The sequence below is a fragment of the Centruroides sculpturatus genome, unplaced genomic scaffold (assembly GCF_000671375.1).
Source record: "Centruroides sculpturatus isolate CEXI.00-Female unplaced genomic scaffold, Cexi_2.0 scaffold41, whole genome shotgun sequence".
Taxonomy (NCBI): Eukaryota; Metazoa; Arthropoda; class Arachnida; order Scorpiones; family Buthidae; genus Centruroides; species Centruroides sculpturatus.
The window spans coordinates 1,347,561-1,355,660 of record NW_019384983.1 but is presented as its reverse complement, the minus strand read 5'-3'; positions in this window follow the sequence as shown (position 1 = coordinate 1,355,660).

Here is an 8,100-nt window from a genome sequence, read left to right as displayed (position 1 = left end):
ATAGACAAAAATAATATTAACAAGAACCTTAGCATCGACATCCATAAAAACTGGCTTCAATTATTAAAATAAAATAGAATGTTTATACAGTCGCAGGCGAGGCTGTGTGCAACACTCGGAGAAGGGTAATGTTACAAATTACGAGGCATGCGGGGGAGTCCGTCAAGTCGGGAAAAAAGAGGGGAGGGGAAGGGAGCGGGAAGTACGGACACACAAGTCACAACTATCGACGTAACAGACTGAAGAGGGGCGAAAGCCCGAAACGCGTTTCTGTAAGAAGTAAATGTAGGTGATGGAATTATTTGCCAAGTGTCTATAAATGCACCAAGTCGTGACATAGAATCAGAAGAAACAGTCGAAAAAAAAATCGTCGACTCCAAAAACAAGATAGTCGACGCCAAGAGAAAAATCCTGGAGGCTAAAAGAAAAATAAAGAAGATCATTATAAAAAAGAACATAGAAAGCAAGGTAATTGAAATATCGGGGATGCCAAAAAAATTAAAACGTAAGAGAAGATCGAAATTGAAAAGAAAGAGCAATAGTAAGAAAAGAAGCAAGAAGGAAGGTAAACGACAGGCTAGAAGGGCTAGTGATAATGAAGAGTAGCAGGGCGTCGAAGAAAAGGAAACAGAATAGCTATATTCCTATAGTCTAGCAAACAAACGGCTCTTTTCAGAGCCATTTTTTATTGGTGAAGAGTAGTGAAATCGATTCTAATAAACAAGGCTTAATGTCGTAGATTCGGTTTGATTTTAAATTTTGAAGCGTTTCGAACGTCGTTTAGAGTGAAATTTGACTTTTCGATTATTTATTAATTGAATTTTTACTAATTAAAATTGTCTTTTGGATATATTTAAGATGTTTTTTGCGTTTATATAAACATACGAAATATGTTTATTAAAGATTTAATAAGTGTACGTACTGTACGTTGTTTAGAGAAGTGAAGGATCGAAAACAGAAGAAATTTCGCACTAAATTAATATTTATGAAATAGCACCTATTGTTTTCTTTAAGAAATTATTCATGAAGTTTTCTAATGAATGAAACTTGCTATAGAATAAACTCTCCATTTAACAGATGAAAAATTTCTGTCGTATAGAAAAATTTAAAAAGTTTTTCATTCACAAGTCTCCAGAGTATGCTAAAAAGTAGAATTAATGAGTGAAACAGTATAAATTACTCAATATACATTATATTATTATTTTATTCATATCTACACATTATTATAAGATTTTAACACATTTTGTACATTTTAAGTTCATTATTATATGTTTATAAAATGTATTTGATTTAATGGACTTTTGGCAATAGCTGCAATTCGTTAACCAATTAGTCCATTTGATTTACTGGTTTCCGAGTGTTTACTATATTTGGTTTTAAACTAAATATTTGTACTATAAGCTAACTTCATCATTAAGTAATATAGTAAGCAAATGATAATGTCAGATTTATAATTGGGCTGTAATTTTGAAATTTCAGACCTAGAAATTCATACTGTCATCTGTTTGTCTGTTTGTTTCTTAATCTCGAGAATGGTGTTAGATAGATAAAAGTCAAGACCAGATACAGAAAGCGTAGGAGCAGGAGGCTCCAATTAATTCTATACAAACTTCTGGTCTAGACTGTAAATACTTGAATTCAGTTCAAAAATTTTCCCCTGAATGGAGTTATATAGATGATAAGCATGACTTTTGTTATCAGGTAAAGCATGTGCAGGGGAAAGACACTACTAATTTGAGACGGAGAACATATATTTTAAATTAAATAAATTAAGAATAGGAATAAAAATTGCAGTCTGGTATTGTGACAATGTCACAATAAATAATTGCTCATTAAACATATAATTAATATGTATATTTAATTAATAAGGTTATAACTTATTATTAATCATTTTGTTTAAAATGTCTTAAATTTTATTTCTAGAAATAATTTATTTTTATCATTTCAGGATACACATTTAGCAACTTGTAAAGATGATATTACCTTTATTTTTTCTAACCAAACCAAATCTACTCCAGAAATGGGATGATGAATGTAGTTTTGTATGTTTTATTTTTAAAAATTTATAAAAATAAAATTATTTATTTATTTATTTATTTACAATTTGTTTATGCTTAAATAATAAGTGTTTAAACATTAAAAGTGAAATATTAATGTATTGTAAACATAGAAAGAGAAAATTATTTTAAGAATTAATAGTAATTAAATAAGTACACATTTTACCTAAATTAAGATTAGGATAAATTTTCTGTTGTAATAATATAATTTTACAATGTAATTTTTTTACTGATAATTTGAGGAATATTGTTAAACTGATTAAACACGTATTCATCAGATGCTGGCAAATACATATACAACTTGTACTGATGTGAATATAACAATGAACTGTCTTAATTCTAGCTTAAAGATGGGCAGGATTTGTTTAAGTTGAGAGTGAGTGAACAATTTAATGGAAAGTCAGACATTTTCACGTTATTTTAAGTTTTAGCATGTTCTTTTATCTTATAAGAAAAATTGACAATGTCTCAGAATATTTTATAAATTTACTAAATGTATCAAGAATTGTAATAAGAATATTAAAGTTTAATATCTTAAGTATTCCTTTATGGAGATGTGTTGAGTAATTAAAATGTTTAAAACTAAAATTTGAATTCATGTTTTTATATAACTAGCATATTTTCATTAATTTGTATGATAAAGAGTAACTACTGAAATGCATAGTTTAAGGATCACTCATTCTTAGATCACTGGAATAGGAAGTGATGCTATCTACATAATAAAATTAATACAATATTAACATATAGTACATCAATTAGTTGTATAGAACAGTACTATCTGCCATTAAATAAGGTATATAAAATTTTATCAGCACAAAACCTTTCTCACTAATGAAAGGTTTTGTGCTGATAAGCTTAGAAATAGTTCTAGCTACATATGCATAGTAGTGTATATAAAATTAAAATTTGGTAATAATATAATTGATCAAAAAAAGCTAAAGAAAAATACCACACATCAAATCCCTGTATTGAAGCTATTAGCCATAGCAGCATAATTTAGAACTAATGCTCACTTGGCAGGCAGTTAGATGCTTGTCAATTCATGCTGAGGGATTATCGTTGGACTATCAAACAAGAAAGCAACAGAGAATATGACACAGAGTAAACAAGCTGATTTAATAATTCATTCAGAAATTTCATTCAAAACATTTAATTTATTAAATACATTTTCAATATAAGATTACATATTTATATTCAGTTAAAAATTTAGGAAGTAATTATACAAAATAAATACAGCAAATGTGATAAAATTAACAAATTTCTAGAAAATAAATAAGAAATAAACTTTTTTTTAAATATAAATAAACAATAAATGAACAATAAATAAATAAGAAATTAACATTTTTTAAAAATGTGTATGAACATTAAATAGATAATAAATAAAATAAATAAATATAAAATTAACATTTTTTTTTAAATATGAATGAACAATAGGTGAACAGTAAATAAATAAGAAATAAAACTTCTTTTTTAAATTTGAGTGAACAATAGGTGAACAATAAATAAATAAATAAAACTTCTTTTTTAAATTTGAATGAACATCAAAAACTTATTAAACATAGTAAAAAAAAACCAACTACTTCATGTCTGTGGCAAACTAAATTAAACCACATTCTAAGTTCCTTTAGAGTATCTACTTTATTCTTTGAAGATAATATCATGGATTAGAAATATGGATATACTATAATGATGGAATCAGCAATTTCCCAGTCTATAAACTTTGATCAAATCAGCTTGAATCACAGCCTCTTTCACCCTTGGTACTCTTCACAACCATATATGATGAAACCTACCAATCTTAATGTAAAAAGATTGATAGCATAACTATGTCTAAATAAATACGCTCATTATATTAATCACACTTATATCAACCTATCAAGTAATAACTGTTTATGGTGCAAATATAGTCAATTTTCAGTGGAACATCTCTTAAATTGTCAAATTCACTCTCAAATATGTGATTCCCTCAATATCACTCAAATTATACAAGGCAAAACAACATAAAATTATAGAAACAGCCTAAGTAATATATACAAAATAACCTATATAAAATATACAATTAATTTAACAAGAGGATAAAAATGCTAGATAATTAGACTTGTCAAATTAAATTAAAAAATAATGCTTATTATATGTACTGTCGCATTATNTAAATAAATACTCTCTTTATATTAATCACACTTATATCGACCTACCAAGTAATAACTGTTTATGGTGCAAATCTAGTCAATTTTCAGTGGAACATCTACTCTTAAATTGTCAAAGTCTCTCTCAAATATGTGATTCCCTCAATATCACTCAAATTATACAAGGCAAACCAACACAAAATTATAGAAACAGCCTAAGTAATATAGACAAAATAGACCTATATAAAATATACAATTAATTTAACAAGAGGATAAAAATGCTAGATAATTAGACTTGTCAAATTAAATTAAAAAATAATGCTTATTATATGTACTGTTGCATTATTATTATTGTTAATATAATAAGTGAAATGTAATTTAACTCATTGTTAATTATATCAAAACAAAACAAATATAATAGTTGTTTTGCAATAATTTACAACTATTATTCTGTTAACTATTTTAATACGTATTTTACTAAATCAGTGATTCTCAAACTTTTTCGATCCACCGCCCCCTTTGTTCCATAAAATTATACCCAACGCCCCTAACCCATTTTCTCTTGTGTGAGAAAAAAATTGGAAATATTCTTAGGAAAACTTTTCTATGAATCTCACACTTTGTGCCCTTACTGTACATTGTTCTCATCATCTGGAAACCATTAAACGCAATGTTTCCTCTTATCAGCCCCAATTTTGCCTTTGGTCACCGTTCAATACCCTGCCTCTATCATAGATCTATTCATCGCGCCAGAAGGGGGCGTTATTGCTTACTTTGAGAAACGCTGAGCTAAAATAAAAGTCAATGTGTTAGAAATATTCAAGTTGTGACCTTCAATAAAAAATAAAAAATATATAAAATGTCAACATTTTATATATATTCCGTCGAATTTTTATATATAGAATTTGTCTGCTGTCGCCCCTCTATATTTCCTTAACGCCCCCCAATTCTCTTTGAGCCTTCTACTCCCCCCCTGAAAGCCTCCAGCGCCCACAAGGGGGCGTTATCGCCCACTTTGAGAAACGCTGTACTAAATTAAAAATGTAATTCCCCCTGCAACAGGGAAAATTTCCTTTTGCAAAATAAAGTTTTGATTGAATATGAATGAACAATAGGTGGGTGAACAATAAATAAATAAGGTATAAACTTTTTTAAACTCAAATGAAAAATATATAAATAAGTAATTTCTCGATAAAATGTAGGCAGAGTCTGTCTGGGTACAAGGAAGCTGTAGTACGAATTTAACCATAACGCCAGGAAAATATATTTTGAAACCAATGCAGTAGTTTGGTGTGCTTCTTCTGCCCTTTCTCTTTGTGATTCTCCATGACGAAACTTGAGTTTCTCGTGTCGTCTTTACGCATTACTACATTGGGCGAATGAATCAGAATATTTTGCATCTGCGCAGAGGCGAGCATTCTATTAATTGTGCGCTCAACAGACTCATTTTCATTTCGTTTGGGAAATCGATAAATGGCAAACGTCATGAGGAATCTTGTTAATCTTTGAAGCTTTTCTACAGGCCTCTCGTCCAGGTTTTATGGCTGATGAAGAATAAAAATGGACGGCGATCTCTGAGTTGTTTGATTTTCAGCGTAATAAGTGGTTTCCCATATCATACTATCTATGTACATTTCTTCATATTTGTTGTCTAGGATGCACGGCCGAACATTTGGAAAACGTTGCTCTTGCAACATGTTTTGCACCTCCCACCATTGATACAATTCGTTCAACTTGATTACTTACGCACGATATCATTTATCAGAATGATTGTGATCTGATACAGACAATATAGATAAGCTTCGAGCTTTTATTCAGAGCTTTTATTCATAGCTTACATTCGAGGTTTTATTCAGAGGAGGACTCGTGACGTCACCACTTTTTGATGAGGCCTGTTGGAAGTTTGCATACGTACACGCCTTCTTTTCCTTAGGATAGACGGAATCGTAGATAATGCCGCCATCTTCTATCGGGTGTACTTTTCGTTTACGGCAAAAACACTTGAAACACTTCTTTCTATAAGAAGAAATTGAAATTTGTTCTTATATTTCAATAAACAAATTGTAAATTTGATGATAGCTTGGAAACAAAAATTTGATATTTGATTACTGGATGTTAACCTCTACAAGATCAATATTTGATTAAGATTATATATATACATATGTATTGTTGTCTATGTGCTATTCCTCGAGCCTATCTGTAGACACGAAATGCATTTCAATTGCTGCTGTTACTACCGTGTTTCCCCGAAAATAAGACATCCTCTGAAAATAAGACCTACCATAGGTTTTGCTGAATTGCGAAATATAAGGCCTGCCCCCGAAAGTAAGACCTAGCAAAGTTTTTTTTTACTCGTAACGGTCATCGACAGATGGTTGAAAGTGGCCGTTGGCTTTTTGAAAGTACAGCCGCTGATTGGTCAGCAGACAATCACGCCACACGGCATGATTTGCATAAAACTATGGCTTGGGAGTCACAGATTTGCATAACGTTACGGCTGGTGATGACTAATTGGTCGGCCGGAATCACGTCACATGACATTTGCATGGTGCTATGGTTCAGTAAGCACTAATTGGTCACCGAGCCCGATATCGATGCTATAAAAAAGCGACAGTTCGACGCGACCGGATATACGTCACTCTCGTCTAAGTTCGACTTGGGAAGTTTTTTTTTTTTTTTGTTTAATAAAAAATGTGAATTCTTCTTCATGGAAAAAATAAGACATTCCCTGAAAATAAGACTTAGCGTATCTTTCAGAGCAAAAATTAATATAAGACACTGTCTTATTTTCGGGGAAACACAGTAGATGTTTTCCGACAGTTGTTTTAGCTGACAGAAGGCAGCTAGTGTGAAATTTGTAGCGTGTGTAAATAGTCCTTTCGGTATTTGATAAAAGCCATAAACAAATTGTTGATAATTTTATTATGAAATAGAGAAGCTACCAATAAAATTTCTAAAACAGTCAATTATCAAGTTTCGGTTATAAAACGATGAATTCAATTTCGGCGCAGCACCTTACTAAAGGAGACAAGTGGTTTCGGATAAATCGAAACAGAAAATCTCCATCGGCTTGATTGAAGGCTTCAAGGAATCAAACAAGGCTGATCTGCCAAAGAGGGTGTCTCCCGGAGGAGTTTGTATTGGAAATACAGTGTGTGATCGGTTAACGAACATAATCCGTTCCAAGACTCTGTTCGCTATCCGAATTGTTCGTTAAGGTTTTTATTTGTCGGAATAATATTAACATATTGATAAATTAGATAATTTTAATAAGGTTTTGAGAACTGGTGTTGTTCCTGATGAATGGAAGAGTTCTTTATTGGTTCCAGTGCCTAAGGGTGGCTCAAGATCAGTTCTTACAAATTATAGAGGTATCTCGTTGTTATGCTGTGTTTCTAAGATTTTTTGTAGAGTTTTGTATTATCGGTTAATAAGTTGGTTGAGTATGAGAGATATTTTATCAGAGAGTCAGGCTGGCTTTCGTACAGGCTACTCGACTGTTGATAACATTTTTATTCTGTATACTGTTATTGCTAAGACATTAAACAGGAAACGGCGTAAGGTTTATGCTTTTTTTATAGATTTGGCATCAGCATTTGATTCTGTTGATAGGAATTTATTATGGAGGAAATTATTAAAGTTTGGTTTAAGTTTTAAGTTTGTATCCTTATTGGCAGAGTTATATAGTGGCTCGAATGTTAGTATTAAATGGAGGAATTATTGTTCTCAACCTTTCTTTTCTGATAAGGGTGTTAAACAGGGTTGCATTCTAAGCCCTATTCTTTTTAGTTTATTCTTAAATGATTTATTGAATTGTATTGATGACTCCGGTGGAGATGGTATAGTTGTTGGTGGTGTTTCTGTTAAGATATTAGCGTATGCGGATGACGTGGTAATTGTGGCGGATTCTCCGAGGT